Raw genomic sequence first — 18,804 nt, 5'->3', positions numbered from 1 at the left:
CAACACGATAAGGACCATGGTAGGGGGCGAAAAGTTTCTCAGAGAGACCGACGCAGCGGGAAGGGAGCCACAAAAGAAGGAGCGATCCCGGTTCGTAGGTGACATGGCGATGGCGACTATCGTACAATGACTTCTGTGCTTGCTGGGACGCTTGGAGCCGAGTTCGGGCGATTTGGCGAGCGTCTGCAGCTTGAGGAATGGAGTCACGGGCATTGGCGGTGACGGGACGGTCAGCAGATGGCACGACTGTGTCCAAAGGCAGGACGGCGTGCCTGCCGTATAAGATATAGAACGGAGAGTGACCAGTTGTGTCATGCCTGTAGGTGTAAGCGAACGTCACAGAGGGCAAGGCGAGATCCCAGTCTTTGTGGTCGGGGTTGCCGTACATAGACAACATGTCTGTTAATGTTTGGTTCAAGCGCTCGGTTAGCCCGTTTGTATGTGCGTGGTATGCTGTGGCAATCCTATGCTTGGTAGAACATGAACGCAGGATGTCGTCAACAACTGTGGACAGGAAATAGCGTCCGTGGTCTGTGAGTGATTGACGAGGGGCACCATGTTGTAGAATAAGATTGTGCAAAAGAAAGTCAGCGACAACGGCGGCGCAGCTCGTAGGCAATGCACGGGTGATCGCATACCGAGTGGCATAGCCTGTGGCTACTGCGACCCACCTATTTCCGGATTCCGAGGTCGGGAATGGTCCAAGGAGGTCGAGCCCTACGCGGTGGAACGGCTCCACAGGCACGTCTATAGGATGCAGAAGACCAGGAGGTGGTGCCGAAGGCTTCTTCCTGCGCTGACAGTGGTCGCAAGTGGTGACGTAATGCCGGACTGTACGGTATAATCTAGGCCAAAAGAAACGGCGCCGTATCCGGTCGTAAGTTCGTGCCACACCAAGGTGTGGAGCTGCAGGCAGGTCATGGAGTTCTGCAATTATAGAAGACCGCAGCTGCTGGGGAATGGCTAAAAGGAGAGACAGCCCGTTAGGATGTAAGTTGCGGCGATAGAGGATGCCATTTTTCATCATCATCATTTCATCATTTATTTTACCCTTAAAGGCCTCTGTTGAGGCATTACATAAGGGTAACGAAGGGTAAGGGTAACATTTTTAGTAACGAAGAGCTGCAGGGAGCGCTTCAAGCTTCTAGAGCTGAGGCCCTCGATGATGGTTTGCAAATAGGGGTTTTGGCGCTGCTCCTCAAGGATGTTGTGTAGGTCAGAAATGCCAAACAGAGAAGGGATATCGTCAGTGTCACTGAGAGCAGGTGGCTCGACAGCGTACCGAGACAGGCAATCCGCGTCTTGATGGAGACGTCCAGACTTGTACACGATACTCTACGAAGACTCCTGAAGGCGTAGCGCTCAGCGGCCAAGACGCCCAGAAGGTTCTTTCAGCGAGGACACCCTGCACAGGGCATGGTGGTCCGTGACAACAGAAAAAACACGCCCGAACAAGTATGGCCGGAATTTAGCTACAGCCCAAACCAGGGCGAGGCACTCACGTTCCGCAGTGGAGTAATTTAGCTCGGCAGGTGAAAGCAGGCGGCTAGCACACGCAACCACGCAGTGTGGGCCCCGGGAGCGTTGAGCCAGCACGGCTCCGATCACGTAGCCACAGGCGTCCTTGCGGAGTTCAGTAGGGGCTGCGGTATCAAAATGTGCCAGAATCGATGATGATGTCAGCAGGCGGATAAGCGTGGAAAACGCATGTAAGGGATCGTTAGTGTACGCGGGGTCATCGGAACGCGGCTGGGGGCGCTCAAATCGAAGCGTCTCCTTTCTCGGAACGCGGTCGCTCGCGAATGCACCGGGAAGTACGGGTGTCCCCCGCCCCGCGGTACCGATTCGCGGACGTGCTCGCACGAATGTGTATTTGTGTTTGTTTTTACTTTTATTCTGCAATGGAAAGGGCGTTTTGCCCTACGGAAGCTGGAGGGCTGGTCATGCTCTCGGTAAACCAATCATGTGAGCACTGTAACATGATTGGAAGCTGCCAAATGTGGGCCGAGCCTTTAGGGCTTTAAAACCGGGTCCCGGAGCCGGAAGCGAGGTTCTGGGCTAAGGTGAGATGCTATGCATCTTCGGCTACGCCGAGTAGGTGCCTCCCCTAGTGTTAGCCAGTTCCGCCTTTTGGTTGTTTGTCTTTTTGCCGTTGTATCTCACTTGTATATTCTGTAAACATTTGTATATAAATCTTCAGTTATTCCCTTTTTTTACCCCTGCGCCTCAACTGATCACAAGACCGTCACTGGCGGGGCACCCCTGATGCGAAGATCAAGCTTCAGTCTTCAAGTTAAACGAACCGCCTCTGGCGGGGCACCTTTGGTGCGAGGAAGGAAGATAGAGAACCTGTGGAACTTTACTGGCGCAGTCGACGAGGATCCTGCGGCCATCGGAAGACGGCGCAGGAAGAAGACTGAAGGCAGGGAAAAAGGCGACGACAAGGCAACAGGTCAGCGTTCGAGAACGGACCTGCTGGGAGAGACTGCGGCAAGGACCACGGCACTAGTCCAGCGACGCGAGACTGCGTCTGGTCAAGGAAAGCAACGCGTCGAGAACTTGACGGTCGCCGGCGGGTCACAGCAAATGACGACCACGTGCACAGGAGCAGCGGCGTGCGACAGCTCATCGCAGCGTCCGGTGAAGGTGGTGGTGGACTCTGACGCCAAGGAGCTGGCAATGCGGATCGACGCATCGAAACTGTGAGTTTCCTTCGTCGCATTGTTAGCGGCCCTGTGCATGTGTTCGAGCCGGCAGGACAGTTGAGGGATACAGACGGCGGTATGGAGAGTTATCCATGCCGGCCCTCACTCGATGTGAGGTACCGAGTGGAATTGGCGAAGGCGCGCTTAGCTTATTTTCAGGCTGAGCTTGCAAAAGTGAATGGCGGAAAGGCGCCGCTATGCGATGAAAAACCTCCGGACTTGCAGGTGTTAGAAGCAAGGCGCCAGCAGCTAGAGCTCGAGCTGGCTAAGCTGAAAGAGTCTAGGAGAGCTAGTAAACTAGCCAGGGAGAACTGCTCCGAGTCCAGACAGCCTGCGCTGGAAGGCAAAGGCTCGTGCTCGTCAAGCACAGGTGAAGAAAGCAGCAGCCAGGTGGCTGTAAACAAGCAGCCGATATGCAAGAACGCCTCTTCGCTAGGAAAGGCGGCGAAAAGCGCAGGAAGTGAAAATGAGATTACTGAAGGACGCGGAAATATCCCAGCTTTTCCGCCACCGCGGGCGGCTAGCAAAGAACAGGAGCAGCCCAATTCTCATGATCTACGGCCAATCGAGACCAAGGTGTCCGATAACAAACAGGACAGCGGTGGAATTCCTGCAGGCTCTATGACTAAGATTGTGACCTCCGACACGGAGCTAGTAACAGGTGAAAATCTGGCGTTGCTGCAAACACACACTGTGTCTGCCATAGGGCAGGAAGTGCCTCGTAGCATCAGTGATGGCAGGAGCGTTCCATCCGAGCCAGAGAACGGAGGTGGGCCTGTTGCGCCTACCGGGCGGAGCGCCGCGGAATTGTCGCACGCACCCGTTGGGCGTCCGACCAGATCCTTCGAGGAAAATGAAATGCGTGGCGACTTGCCACAAGGCAAATTCGGGTCATGTGACTGCGAGGGAGCTCATGTAGCCTCGGTGCTAAACGATGCCATGAAGCCGGCAAATGCCTATCAAGCAGGCAACGGCAACGTCAGTGTTTGCCCGAGCAGGAACAGGGCAAATGGCTCGAAGAGAGGCAAACTAGAGAGAGGCAGGTGCATGGCTTTGACGCTGAAAGTCGACGCGAGGAACAGTATGTTCCGTGCTAGAGGTCGGCATATCAAGTGTAGCAAGACTGACCGTACTGGTATATTTGGACGGGCCAGGGGCTATGCTCTTTACGCAGCACGCGTGTCGTACTGGCGCGCCGGAGAGACAGTGCTCTCAAGTGCGTCGCATGGTCAGAGATTTTCACCTATCGATGACCAGGACGTTTTTGATCCTGGAGGGCACCATCTTTTCAGTTCACGCCCAGTTGGGGCGCCAGCCTAATGAGTGAGTTACCGTTTAGGCGTTAATTGTGTTGACTCGTGGTGGCTCGAATGCACACAGGGACGCTCGGTGCGACTAAGGAGGCTCACGTGGACATTAGGCGAGTCCTTTGAACGCTCCAGTCGCGAGTGTCTGTGTCTATGTGTGCTCATTCGCGAGCAGGACGACGGTGTGCATGCAGGTGAACTGGCTACAGCCTATCAACTTGGACTCCGTTTTACGGCGCACAGCAAGCAGGCCACCGTGTGTATTTGTGCAATTTGCTTATGTTGTGTTGGTGCTCGTGTGCATTTTGCTTTGGGTTTGTTGGTGCAACTGGTCGCAGCGGGACAGCTTGGACTTCGGTCAATGCGCTGGATTTAAAGGTGTGAAACGCGCATTTGAATGTGTATGTTTTGTTTATGTTATGTCACCCGAAGGGTGGTTTCGTGTCAAACAGCGATCCCTTTTGTTTGTAATTCTAAAAGTGCCATTTGGGCCCTTTGTAGAATCTTGGGAAGGGCGTGTAAGGGATCGTTAGTGTACGCGGGGTCATCGGAACGCGGCTGGGGGCGCTCAAAGCGAAGCGTCTCCTTTCTCGGAACGCGGTCGCTCGCGAATGCACCGGGAAGTACGGGTGTCCCCCGCCCCGCGGTACTGATTCGCGGACGTGCTCGCACGAATGTGCATTTGTGTTTGTTTTTACTTTTATTCTGCAATGGAAAGGGCGTTTTGCCCTACGGAAGCTGGAGGGCTGGTCATGCTCTCGGTAAACCAATCATGTGAACACTGTAGCATGATTGGAAGCTACCAAATGTGGGCCGGGCCTTTAGGGCTTTAAAACCGGGTCCCGGAGCCGGAAGCGGGGTTCTGCGCTAAGCTGAGATGCTACGCATCTTCGGCTATGCCGAGTAGGGGTCGACTCTAGTATTAGCCAGTTCCACTCTTTTTGTTGTTTATCCTTTTGACGTTTGTTTTGTCTCTAGTGCCTGAACTTGTATCTATTGTAAATTCCTGTACATAAACTGTACATAAGTATTCCCTTGATCCCTGCATCTCTACTCATCGAGACACTGTCTCTGACGGGGCACCCCTGGTGCGAAGATCAAGCTTCAGTCTTCGAGTTAAACAAACCGTCTCTGGCGGGGCACCTTTGGTGCGAGGAAGGAAGATAGAGAACCTGTGGAACTTTACTACGCATTTTGTTGATCAGTGCCCCAGGTAAAGTCTGTGTCGGTCTTCAGGTCAGTGAGGGGACGAGCGATAAGGGCAAAATCTTGAATAAAACGGCGAAAGTAGGAACACAGCCCAGGAAAACTGTGCACGTCTTTCTGAGAATGTGGACGAGGGAAGTGCTGCACCACTGCAATTTTAGCTCGATCAGGACGTACACCGGAGGCGTCGACGAGATGTCCAAGAATGGTGAGTTGCCGGCGGCTGAATTAGCATTTGGATGAATTGAGCTGTAGCGCAGCCGTACGAAAGACAGTCAGGATACTCCTGAGATGTTCAAGGTGCGAGGTAAATGTGGGCAAGAAGACAACATCGTCAAGGTAGCACATATACGTAGTCCCCTTAAAGCAGCGGCGGAGTCAGTCCATCGTCCGTTCGAAAGTAGCTGGTGCATTATAAAGTCCGAACGGAATGACTTTGAACTGGTATAGACCGGCAGGTGTGACAAAAGCTGTCTCTTCGCGGTCCTGCTCGTAAACGGCGATTTGCCAATAACCGGAACGAAGATCCATGGAAGAAAAGTATTGAGATCCGTGTAGGCAGTCGAGAGCGTCGTCGATCGTAGGGATGGGTACACGTCTCTTCTTGTGGTGCAGTTCAGGTGGCGGTAGTCGACGCAGAAACGCCAACTGCCGTCTTTCTTTTTAACAAGGACGACTGGAGAAAACCAAGGACTGGACGACGGTTCGTTGATGTCCTTAGCGAGCATCTTTTCGACTTCCTGTTGTATCACTTGGCGTTCGGAACTGGACACCCTATAAGGCCGGCGGTGCAGAGGAGCGGCGTCACCGGTGTTGATACGATGCTTCAAAATAGTCGTACGAGCTAAAGGGCAGTCATTGAAATCAAATATGTCCTGAAAAGATGCCAGAAGATGGCTAAGCGCCTCTGCTTGGTCGGCAGAGAGATCGGAAGCGATCATTTTGGCAAAGTGGTCGGGTCTCGAAAGAGCTGTGACATGATTGTCCGGAGAGGACGATACACAGTTTGTGACTGCGGAGATCACGTATTCGTCGGTAGGGGACAGCGTGGTGAGGCACATGTCTTGAGGAAGCGTCAGGACGTGCGTACTGAAGTTGAGAACAGGTAGACATGCGCTGTTTGCCGAGACTGTGACAACTGTATGGGCAAGGGCAACATCCATTGTGACGGGCTAATCAAAGACAGGAGTGATGATATACTGGCCGTTAGGAACAGGTGGAATAGATTTAAACAATACGTAAGTAGCGGCTTCTGATTAAGAAACGCCAAAGCATGAGGACGTCTAACTCCACAGACAGGATAGAACTAGCAGAGCTATCGAAGTTAATGAATAAGCGCAAGGTAGCCGACATAAGAAAGTTTAACATGGAGAAAATCGAGCATGCTCTAAGGAACGGAGGTAGCCTAAAATCAGTGAGGAGAAAACTGGGCATAGGTAAAAACCAGGTGTATGCGCTAAAAGACAAACAGGGCAATGTCATCAGCAATACGGATAAGATAGCTGAATTAGCCGAAGAGTTCTATACAGTAGCGAATGTAATCATCAAGTTACTGAGGGAGGCAGCCGAGCACAGCAATGGGACATCCCGCAAGTAACGAAGGAGGAAGTAAAGAAAGCCTTAGGAGCAATGCAAAGAGGGAAAGCAGCTGGTGAGGATCAGGTAACAGCAGATTTGTTGAAGGACGGAGGAGAGATTGTGCTAGAAAATCTAGCCACCCTGTATATGCAATGCCTTGTGACCTCGAGAGTACCAGAATCTTGGAAGAACGCTAACATTATCTTTATTCATAAGAAAGGAGACATCAAGGACTTGAAGAATTACAGACCAATCAGCTTATTGTCCGTTGCCTACAAGGTATTTACTAAGGTAATCGCTAATAGAGTGAGGACAACCTTGGAGTTTAGTCAACCAAATGATCAGGCAGGCTTTCGTAAAGGATACTCGACAATAGACCACATTCACACTATCAATAAGGTGATAGAGAAATGCGCAGAATATAACCAACCCCTATAGATAGCCTTCATTGATTACGAGAAAGCATTTGACGGAGTGGAAACCTCAGCTGACATGCAGGCATTGCGGAATCAGGGTGTAGAAGAGTGTTATGTGAAAATATTGGAAGGTATTTATAACGATTGCACAGCTACTATAATTTTCCATAAAGTCAGCATGATGTATGATGCCATGATGTCACGAGTATGATGTCATGAGGGCACTGATTCAGAACGGTAAAGAGCACGGTGGTTTGGCGGTCAGAAATCGTCACACGAGAAGCACACAGGCCGAGCACTGAGGGCGTTGTGCCATCGGCAACTGGAAAAACGGCTCTAGAAGCAGGCTTCAGTACTTTGCGGAGGCGGCGTCGTTGGTCGGAACTCATCAGAGAAATGGGGGCGGAGCCCGTGTCAACCAGGGCAGAGAGGGTAACGCCATCGACTTGTATGGTCAGTAAATTGCGCGGGGTGCGAAGAACTAAACGAGGATTTTGGAGCTGGGTTGTCACTGCAGCATCACCTCTAGACGCTGGAGAAACTAGTTTTTCGCCCGTGATTGTCCGTAGGGGCCAGGAGAGAAAGCGCGCGGTCATTTAGGCGAACGGGACTGGCGGCGCTGTGCGGATGGTGAGCGGCTGAAGCGGAGCGGCGAGACGTCGGTGGTGGGGCTTGATGGGTCCAAAGGTCGCGAGAAAGAACTTGTGTCTGCAGCGTCGGGGCGATAAGGTGGGGCCGAGTAATGGGTCCGCTGGGAGGAGTACCATCGACTACGGCAATGACGGGCGATGTGGCCGGCACGGCAACAGTTGAAACAGATGGGCCCATCGTCAGGCGTAAGCCACTCGGAAGGGTTGCGCGGTCGAGGAGCGGCGTAAACAGGCTGCACGGGGTATAGAGGAGGGACTTCGGGTACTTGGGAGGGATAAAGAGCGGCGACAGAGTTCAAACCCAAGTTAGAAATTTCCTGGCGCACGACGGCTTGAATAAGTCGAAGGGGCTGAGGCTGGTTGGCCACAGGTGTTGTTGCTAAGGGAGCCGGAGCAATGGCTTCAAGCTCACGGCGTACAATACGGGTCACGTTCTCAGGTGAAGTCGGCTGGTTCCGAGAACAAAGATCTTGGTAGGTCTTGATGTCGATATAAAACCACATTTCCTTTCTGAAATAAACATGTGGTGGAAGTTAGCACCGTGTGTTGTCTGTCTTTCTGGGTCCTTGTCTCTTTGCGCTACGTTTTTACCTTTCAAATATGAACCAACAAGCCCAAGCATATACTCTTCACGAAGACGCAGCCGTGTTGGGCAGGCGTGCGGTATGCTGAGTTATCCATAGGCTTTTGGCGTCCTCGAATCGGCGGCAATCTTCTATGATGTCTGCAATCTTGTCTCAGTTTTTGTAAACGAGCAGATTGCAGGCGTCGTCTGCAATGCCCTTGAGCACATGTCCGACTTTGTCAGTCTCGCTCATCTCTGTATCCGCCGTGTAGCACAGAGCCAACACATCCTGAATATAGGAGACGTAGGACTCCGTGGATGACTGGGCGCGACATGCGAGATCTCTTTTAGCGGCAAGCTGCCGGCCGAGTGGTTTGCCGATAAGGTCGATAAGTTTCTGCTTACAGTCATCCCAACTGGTCAATGTCTCTTCGTTGGTATCGTACCGCTTGACCGCTGTGCCCTTAAGGTAAAAAACGACGCTCGCAAGCATGAAAGTTTGGTCCCACCGGTTGTTAGATCTGCACCGTTCATACTTGCGAAGCCAAGTCTCGAAGTCAGCGTCGTCGTCCCCAGAGAAGGGTTCAGGATCACAAGGGTGAGTGAGGACGACGAAAGACACCGATGCTGCCGAATCTGGAGGAGTTGCTTCCGTCACTGTCGGCCGTGGAAGGTAGCGGCGGCGTGAAAGGTAGGTCAGGGGTGGAAGGTAGCGTCCTCTGCGTAGTTCTGTCTTGTCGCACCTCCACCAAGGATGTTACGGGGAAATACTGTATACATTTATTAACAAGCGGTAGGTGAATAGTTCCTAGCGGTAAGCAGCAGGAAGCACCATCGCTAACAGGAAGCCTCTTCAACCTCTTCTTCTTCGTTCGACCCTTTCACGGGAGGCCACTTGGACTTCTCCTTCCTCTTCGTCGTAGCAATACCACAGGGAGCTGTATTTTCAAAGGGGAAATGTATAAATTAGAAAGGAGTGGCATAGACGCAGCCCAATAGCTCGGCAAAAGCGGCGTCCATACAGAGAATTGCTCTTTTTCTTTTTTCGTGCGGAATGTAATGACCCAAACTACAAGTGCCTTCCTTGTGCTAAACAGGAACCGCCTTAGCTGCGCACGGAGGCTTGAACGCAAGAGTACGAGCAACTCCTTTCACGAGTCGTAACGATAGCGTCGTTGAATGGAGCAGGCGGGGGATTTAGAAGGTAATGTTGGTCCCTTTATGAAGAACGCGATGTACGTAGAGAGGCGTTTTTCGAATCTGGCGTGGGGAAATGGGCACAATAGAAAAAGCGGGTCTAGAGGGAAGTGGGCTTCTGGTTGGCAAAGGTCGTAAATGACTTCTGGTATTTATTTATTTTATTTTGAACATACTGCAGGCTAAGCGCCCAAGTAGAAGTGGCATATGTTTACACATAATAAAAAAATAAAATAAAAAACCATGACAGAACAAGTTACAATGCTTGTTACAATGAAAGCGAGTAATTCGAGAGACCGAATAAATAGGGTGTAAGCAAAAGAGTTGGGGTTTGATGCCCCAGTAGCTAGCACCGACGAAGAAGAGGAAGAAGGAAGCCGACGCAGACGAAGTTCAGGTTTTGCGTCATTATTTAGAGGACAACAACAACAGCTTCCGAACGCTGGCCTGCTGAGCAGCACCGCTGAAACAAGGACTGTGGCCGTCCGTACTGACTGTGACTGTGTCGCCCCATTACACTTGGTGGAGGTGCTGCCTGCCTGCGTTCCCCCTGGAGCTACGCCACGATGCCCAGGCTACCAAGCTCTACCACGACGTCCGACACCCTGACCCAACTTGCCCAGCCCACTGTCATCTGTTCCGGTGCCGTTCGTGAGCGCGACCCGACGATCTTCAGCGGCACTGACGACACAGATGTCGAAGATTGGCTGGCCTCCTACGAACGCGTGAGCGCACACAACAAATGGGATGACGTCGTTAAGCTCACGAACGTCATCTTCTACTTGACCGACGTCAAGTGTAATGGGGCGACACAGTCACAGTCAGTACGGATGGCCACAGTCCTTGTTTCAGCGGTGCTGCTCAGCAGGCCAGCGTTCGGAAGCGCAAAACCCGAACTTCGTCTGCGTCGGCTTGCTTCTTCCTCTTCTTCATCGGTGCTAGCTGCTGGGGCATCAAACCCCAACTCTCTTGCTTACAAGGGAAAATAAAAGCTACCTTGAGCCCGCAGAAACTGAAGTATCGATGCGGCTACCAGTGTTCTGCTTTCAACTGTCGTCAGAATGAAATGTGAACTCGTTCTCATGGCCACGTGGTGTATCTAGAACACAAATTATTGTGTAAAATGCACATCCTGAAACCCTAGTTACCTTCGCCTTTTAGCTTCATTCTTCGAAGTCGTGCACAGTTGTGGCCCGCACGTCTTGTAGCCTTTAGTGATGGCACTGGCGACGCCTTTTTTTTCTTTGCATGAAAGCAGAACTCTTCTAGCCCTCGATTACACGGGGGCATAGATATGCTTATTGATTTATTTAACTTTGCGAACGGCACAGATACACTGCTCTTCCCAACGGATCTGTTGAGGTGGCGCTACGGTGGTGCTAAAATTAGTCTCATCGCAAGAGTGGATGCAAACTAAATGCTTATTATTTCCGGTGCAGCGCTGTATAGAATGGGTGATATATAGTGGTGGACGCATTCTTGGAATGTATCGTGTTCAGGTCATGCCACGCGGAAAAAGAACTAGAACGTAAAGGAAGCATACTAAAGATTCAGGGGGACACTTTGTTGACCTAAAGTGCGGTGAGGCGAAAGCCTTAAGTGCGGTGTTGCTGCTTGTGTTACTGATGTGTTAAGATGTTAAGCTTCGCCTCTAAGAGTGAAACGCGACAGCGTCTTGAAACGCTGCCGGGGAGTCCACAGAACGCCATCCCCCGTTCAGTTCTCCGCCTTGCTCGCCGGTAAATTCGTTTTTGAGGAAAGGAACTGTATCTGTCTCGCCTGCCTCGGTGACCCCTGAACCTCGCCGTAACGAGAAGGGAGGAAGATGGGAGTGAAGGAAGACACCGTATTCACTAGACGCACCTTTGTTCATTTCAAACCATCGAGCTGGCATGGCGGAGTGGTTAGCATGCTCGTCTCACAATCCGGAGACCAGGGTTCGATTCCTGAACTCGACCAATTTCCTACTCGGTTTTATTTATTTATCTGGCCTGATTAGAAAGATTAATTAGGCTAATTGGTGATTAAGCAATTAACTAAACTCATTCCCACTTACTTGGAGCATCACTATACGATCCCTTTAAGTGGTTGCATGGTTACTAGCCAAAGTACAATTGGCCCCGTTTGAAATTCGCGCACTGTGACGTCACGACCGTTTCGACGAATTGAAAAGCGGGATATTTCTGTCGACAACTCCTGCTTATAACGATGAGGTATTAAAGGCTTCCGCCTTAAAAGTTATCGTCTGTGAAATTCACAGTTCAGCGCACGGTAGAGGAACTGGCGCACTGCGAGCGGAGAAATGGCTTGCGGGATTTTGATGGCTTAGCAGTACAGGGGAAGTTCGGGTTGGCGGTAGCAGTGCTTCAACACTATCTGATAAAGAGATTTTGTCTGTTCATCACTCTCAATCCTGCATGGAATTGACTTTAGTGTCAAATTTGCGTTTCTGAGCTCTCAAGATTCTGGCTTAACTATAAAAAGTTGAGAGGCAGCTATAAAAAAAGATGAGCAAGGGCAGGGAATAGGGGTGGTGCGGGACGCACACGGATGCATTCGGTAGGTGTACCGGATGTTATTGTTGCATTTAGGTGGAATGCGACCGTGAAATGAGGTCCAATTCGGCTCGGCAAGAATAAATTTCCAGGTCTCTGTCTTTATCTAGTGTGTGCGTGAGTCTCTTGCTTCATCTGGGCTTCGACGAGGAAGTTCATTATGACGCGCTGCGCCGTTGCATGACCGGGGCGAAATCACTGAAAGGAGAATGCGGTGAGCACCTTATGCGACTAATTACACACAGTGCTATGCTGAAACTGGTAGGCATTTCATGCATGCACCTTCTATCGACGGCGACCGTTACTCGTCGATGAGAGTGCAGAATGTTTTATGCTCGAGAAAATATTAAGAACGTCAGACATTAAGAAAGAAAAAATCAAAATTTGCACACTTTAAGAAACCAGTACAACACTCTAGCTATAACCGCTATGCTGTAAGAAGTTCCATGGTGTAAACCCCGCGTATAGTAGTGCAGAGTGGCCCCTCATAATACTAACATCAAATTCGAAACTATTCTGTTGTGAAACAGAATTTCATTCACGTATATCAAAGAACACTGTAACGCCTTATGTATTCTAATCTTGGCATGAACACGTGCAAAGCATATTTACCAAAAACTGGCTAGAAGGTTCGCCTTACGCGGATAGCACTGCTGTTTCGTTATTTTTTTGTTATGAGAAAGGCCATGCCATCCTCAATAATCCTGTATGTAACCGCACAATAAGTAGTTTCTCAAACGCTGAAGGCGCCTTTACTTTAGCGCGTACCATACTCATGGCATCTATTAAAATGAAGCTCTCTGGTATTGAGAGGCAGGCGTCATATCAGATCGCAGTAGTTACTTGTGTATTCAAGCAAATTATCTTTTGGTTCACTGTGTTACTTCCTAATACCTGCCGACATGCGTTTGCAAGGTCACAGATTGTGGCATTTTGCTAGTGATCATGCGTTCATCAGCTCAGATTTTATATCAGCCAAATTTAAACGTCATGATAACAGAGAGACAAATTTAGGGCTATGTGGCTTCAGAAGTTGTAGTTAATGGTATATTCTAGGACAAAATAAGCATTTAACGTACTGTGTCCAGAATTATGGGCATATTTTATGCACGCCGTTCACTCATTACTACTTCTAGCTCGCAAACAGACTTTTGTTTCAACATTTTGTTACTGGCCAGCGCTTTCTGATGGAAATTATGCCTTGTTTCGTGGAAGCTGGCCGAAGGAAAACGGGCCACGAATATGCGACTTCCATCAAGTATACAACAACTGTGTGTCAGTCTATTCCTTCTAAGTGCTGCGGCAAAAATATTGCGAGATTGTTTGCTTTTAAAAAAATATGTCTATTGTACCTGGTCCTCGTCATTATTCAAGGCTTTAGGTCATCTTTCGGAAACTTCCAATTAGCTGCAAAAAAATAAACAAACGTCCACTGCCGCGAATTCACGACATTCGAAACTCTTCAATGTTTGCTGTGCTAAATTTTTTTCATAATGGGCTTAGAATGTGAGCACACTTCACTAGCATAATAAGCAGGCAATTATATTTTTCGCTTCAGTTTTCATAAATTAGACATCGAGTGGTCAGGACAAAAATGAATTGGGTCGCGTAATGTTGCAAACAGACAAGAGATTAACTGTCCTCTTAATGAACGGTACTGTAGATTATCAAATACGTACTGGAAAACCTAAATCCGCATAGAAACATGATGTTAGGAAGTTCTGCGAAAGGGCAGTCTGCAGCTAGTACGCGACCGCGTTGAAGAACGAACGATCGACAAAAAATATTCAGTTACAGTAGGTTACTTACGCCGCAATTTTTCTATGGTGCCCACTAACCTGAAACTTCAACTCTACTAAACATTAGTCAGGCCGAACCTTGAATACGAATCATCAATAAAGGACCCTCACATTAATTGGCTAATTGCAAAGTTCGAATTCTTAAACATCTTGGCAGTTCGTTTCATTTTTTTCCAATTACCATTGAACTGAACTGCAACTAAAATGAAGTGGTCTAAATTTGCGTGATCTTTCAAATCTTCATATCAATCAAATCAAGTTTATTTCATATTTACAGTACATGGTTATGGGGTATATACATCAGGAGGCCCAAAAGTCGAGACTGCAAATAGGGCCTCCTATTTGTGCGTATATGACTTTTTCAGGATATCTGCCATTCTAACCCTAATCTCAGAGATTCGCTAGTTCTGCCGCCACCATACATCTCATCACGCAGCGACCACTAGCTCATGGTTGACATGCCCAGCAATCCCACCAACCTGCGTTTCGCATCTTTCATCCCCAATACCTTTAAGCATTGGAAACTCCTTCCCACTACTATCGACCGCCATTAAAGACACCTACCTGTTTAAGAATGACGTTAGCCATTTATTTAACATGGTGATACTGCACTAATTCTGTTCTTGCTATTTTTTTTCCCACTTCTCTCTGTAGTGCTTAGGCTCTAAGAGTAAATAAATTAATGAACCGCACCAGAGGAACAAAGAAAGAAATACTACGCCGTGCCGGGCCATTGTTTCTCTTGCACAGTTCTTGCGCTCAACTGTCGACGCACAATATAACAAAAGCCTCAACAACATGTCCTTTTGCATTACAAAGCTGGTTTAAGAAAAGTGGACCAGGACTATGTCGCACACTGCACGTAATTCCTCAGCTACTCCTGCTTCATAGGTGATATTAAAACTGGAAAACGCCCGTATTTTCAACTACTGTATACGTTCAATAACCACAGGTGCTCGCAATATGAATTGTGAAAATCTTCTTAATTCAATGCTGTAGCAGCGTAGAATGCTTTGAAGATAAGAGTATAATTATTACAAGAGTGCGTCCTTTTGGCCGCCACTTTTCACAGCTCTGAGTATGAATTCATAGTTTGCCTCGAATTATTTTGTGCTTAAAGAAAGGCAAAGCCGCTTATTATAAGTGCTGACCAGCGTCCTATAAGCAAGGAATCAGACGCGAATAAGAGAACTGAAGTGTCAACACAAACACGTTAGCTCATGGAGTTGAAATACAAGCAATGTTGATTAACACTTCTCCTGAAGTGTCTTCGCGCCTTTAAACTGAAATTGCCCCACGCTATCACTGATCTTCACCCAGATAACAGCCTCCTACTCTTCTATCCCTGGTTCAGTTGTTAATTCTATTCCAGGTTCAGTTATCATCCATGACTCAGTGCTATATCAGATTCATTTCTTGGTAATACTACTTCTTGCAACATCCTTTGCCTAACGATGAGTGTTAGGTTTCTAGAGTCCTCTTCGACGTGCGTTATGTCTGCACAAGCTCTCATTGAGCTCCAGCGAATAGTTAATTTGCTCATTCAGCGAACAATAGAGAATATTCCAATTAAACCATATGTCTCAGAATCAGTTATAGGTTATCTGTTTTGGCTAAAAGCAGGGATGCTATTTTGTACCACGCCTGGTCTCAAAGATAAAGCCGTATTGACAGGTCGTTGCATGCAAAAGTGATAAGTGAGGTTCAGAATAGACGCATTTCATTTCAAATGCGTGTGACTCGGAGCATGAACCCGAAAAGCCACAACCTGATGACCATTTTCAGGCTGTGAAAATGGGGCAAGGCTTTATATTTCTTGACACTACTTAATTTCACGCCCCTCGGTCAGAACAGATGGCAGTAAACCCCAAAAAATAAAGTAAATAATTACACGGCAATCATTGAATTAAGATGTTTGCCTCGGGTTTCCAAGCTTAAAATTTGGCGTCAACACCTTCAGACTATCTGTGCCCTCACGAATGTGTTTCATAAAAAAATTGTCAGATCAGTAAATTTTCCGGCCTAAGCAGCTGGACAACTGATTAGAACTTAGATGACCAAATGTTGCTGTTCATTTTTTTATTGCACCCAACTTGTCCTTTTTATATTTTCATAAATATTGTAACAGTTCATTTGATCGAAAGGAAGAACTAACTGCTCATTGCAACCTTTCCGTTCTGAAAAAGCCGAACGCATTTGATGCCATGACACGATTCACATTTGTGCGCTCAGCTTATGGCTGAAAAACCTTTTGCATAGTCCGAACCGTCATACTTCAGTGCAGTGCGTTGATAAAACTAGTGGCGTGGTTGTACCAGAAAGTACAAATGCAGTCAATTGTTTGCCGGCAGCTACGAATATTTTGGGCACCGAATTTCTTCGAAATATCCAAAAGTTTGTCAACTGCTCTTTTTTTGATTAAGTTATTTAGTGCAGAAATCCCACCTACAAGCACTCCTTGCAGCTTTGTCCACGTTAAAGAGGCCACTGATTGCTCCCTCTACGCACGGCCTTCCACGCCGTGATATGCTATTTTTTTCCATCAAAAAACCAACGCTTCCAGATTTTACTTCTTCGGAACATTTTAATTTACTTACGCGGAGCAACTTCATATTTTATTCTATTCAGCCTGCTTGAAATAATTTGCCATGCGTAGCTTCATATGCGAAGCCCTGCGACGCGGTGAAAGGGGGGACTGACCGACCTGTGCGTAGCATTAGATACCATCTGATGTCGAGGCACTTCCTCGAAGACCTCGCCCTCGGCAAACCTTTCCTGCGTGCTTTTGTGCCTGACTTGTAGACTGGCATAAAGTCAGGCTTTGAGGCTTGCAGAAAACGTAAATTTTAAATATCCTTACCAGCGCTTGTTGAGTTTTTATTTGGTTTTTAATTAAACAAGAAGTGCATATCATCGTGACCGCAAAATAGCGCATTTTTTTAGCAGCAATTTCCCATAACTCAGATCTTCACACCCACCCCACGGCAATACGTGTTTGGTTTTCTGGTTTGGTAGTATGCGGTTTAACGCCCCAAAGCAACTAAGAGTATGAGGGATGGCGTAGTGGAAGGGCAGGCGACAATTTCAACAACCTTGGGCTGTTTAACGTGCACTGACATTGTATAGTACACGGACTTCCAGCATTTCGCCTCCATGGAATTGGAGGGATAAAACCCTCGTCTTTCGGATCCGCTGTGGAGCGCCATAACCACTGAGTCACTGCGCGGGCCAGCGATACGTGAATCAAAGCGTATAACGACAACAGTGATGCTTTACGAATACAAACTGCGAGCTTCTCGCGAAAGCGTTTCATGCCCTCAAACAGGAAATGGAAAGGGATGGCGTACTCTAACGGCACTGAGTTGAAATGGGCGACTGTGAGTACTGTTTAGTGGAGTAAATTAGTGTCCAGACCATTGGTATTTTTTCCTTCTTACCGCGAGTATCGGTTCTTGTGCGGTAAGCTCGCTCTTCGCTGCGCAGGACAAAAAAGTTCTTCAATGTTACCTGAGAGAATAAAATACTTCAAGTTTATAAAGGAGCGCTTCTGCATTCATGGGTAGGCCAAGAATTCGGAATTTTCACGTGAAGTGGCTACTAATTAGATGAAAACCCGTATTCAGCAGCGTAATAAACTATACACAGCGCAATTCCGGGTTGCAACATGTCGCAAACGCATACGAAAGGAAAGGACTACGTCAAGCAAGGTAGAGATATTGTCGTCTTGAGATAACGTGTGTGCGGTTTTGGCCGACAAGCAGCTCCGACAAAAGAACAACTACGTAACAGCAAATGACCTGCAGCAATGAGCCATGAGGTACATGTGGCCATGTGCATTTTTTGCTGGTCACGATTAGTTGACCACTTCCACAATTCGCACTGTTTTCACAAGCAAGTAGTGTCTAAGGCAAGTTGCCGAGATACCTTACTGCAGCATCCTTACATTCTGCGAGTACGGGAGACTAGGCTTGCCTGAAGTCCGTCGTACCCAGAAACTCAGTCACAAGCTGTCAACGACATCCGCATACAGGGTAGGTCGCCTTCTATGCTGACCGAGCATTTTCGTTTCCACTGGAATTACCTAAAGGGACACTTCATCCACGAAGCTTCTTCCGTCGGGCTTGGAAATTCCGTATTTTTGCTTACCTTGGATGATCTTTAAGATGCCCAAATAGTTTCCTTCGTTGTGACGTTTGCTCACTTTCATCATTTTGCAACTTCATTCCCACTGGTACTAATTGATGTGGCAGGTGCTTGGTTCGAGACTTCATTCGAGCTTCCCCTTGGCGACTAATGTCAACTGACCACGAATTAACCTTGCCCTAGGTTAAGGAAACGAAATTGACTTCGGAAGCGCATATAATGCGGATGCTATAGTGAGAAAACAGCTTGGGTAGCCTTAAGCTGCAATTAGTGGGGAGCCAATATAAGAACATCTTCTAGGGTTGCACGGAAAACAGGCCTCAAACTGCGTATCCAGCAAGCGAAAAGCCCTCTTTTGACTAACGACTATCGATGACAGCGACTATGATGATGTCGACAGCCACAAACACCTCTGATTTGACTCAATGTAAAAGGGTTAGCTCATCATCGAGCAACGCTAAAATAACCTGCGTTGAATTAGAGCCACGCCTCACAAACATCGAGTCTGCCCTTGCCAAAAAACAGTCAAGAAAGGAGCCACTTCGGCGTGTTCCGGAAACGCAACCTCTGAGCACTGCCCCTCTCTCCTCCGCAAATATGCAAGTATGCTGCACGCCCTTTACCTGGTTCACGCAAACCATGACCGTTTTTTTTATTTACTTCTCAGCGGCCATGAAATGTAA

Source organism: Amblyomma mixtum, chromosome 9 (assembly GCF_055824585.1).
Source record: "Amblyomma mixtum isolate Tamu chromosome 9, ASM5582458v1, whole genome shotgun sequence".
In the NCBI taxonomy this organism is placed as follows: domain Eukaryota; kingdom Metazoa; phylum Arthropoda; class Arachnida; order Ixodida; family Ixodidae; genus Amblyomma; species Amblyomma mixtum.
This window is presented reverse-complemented; position numbering follows the sequence as displayed.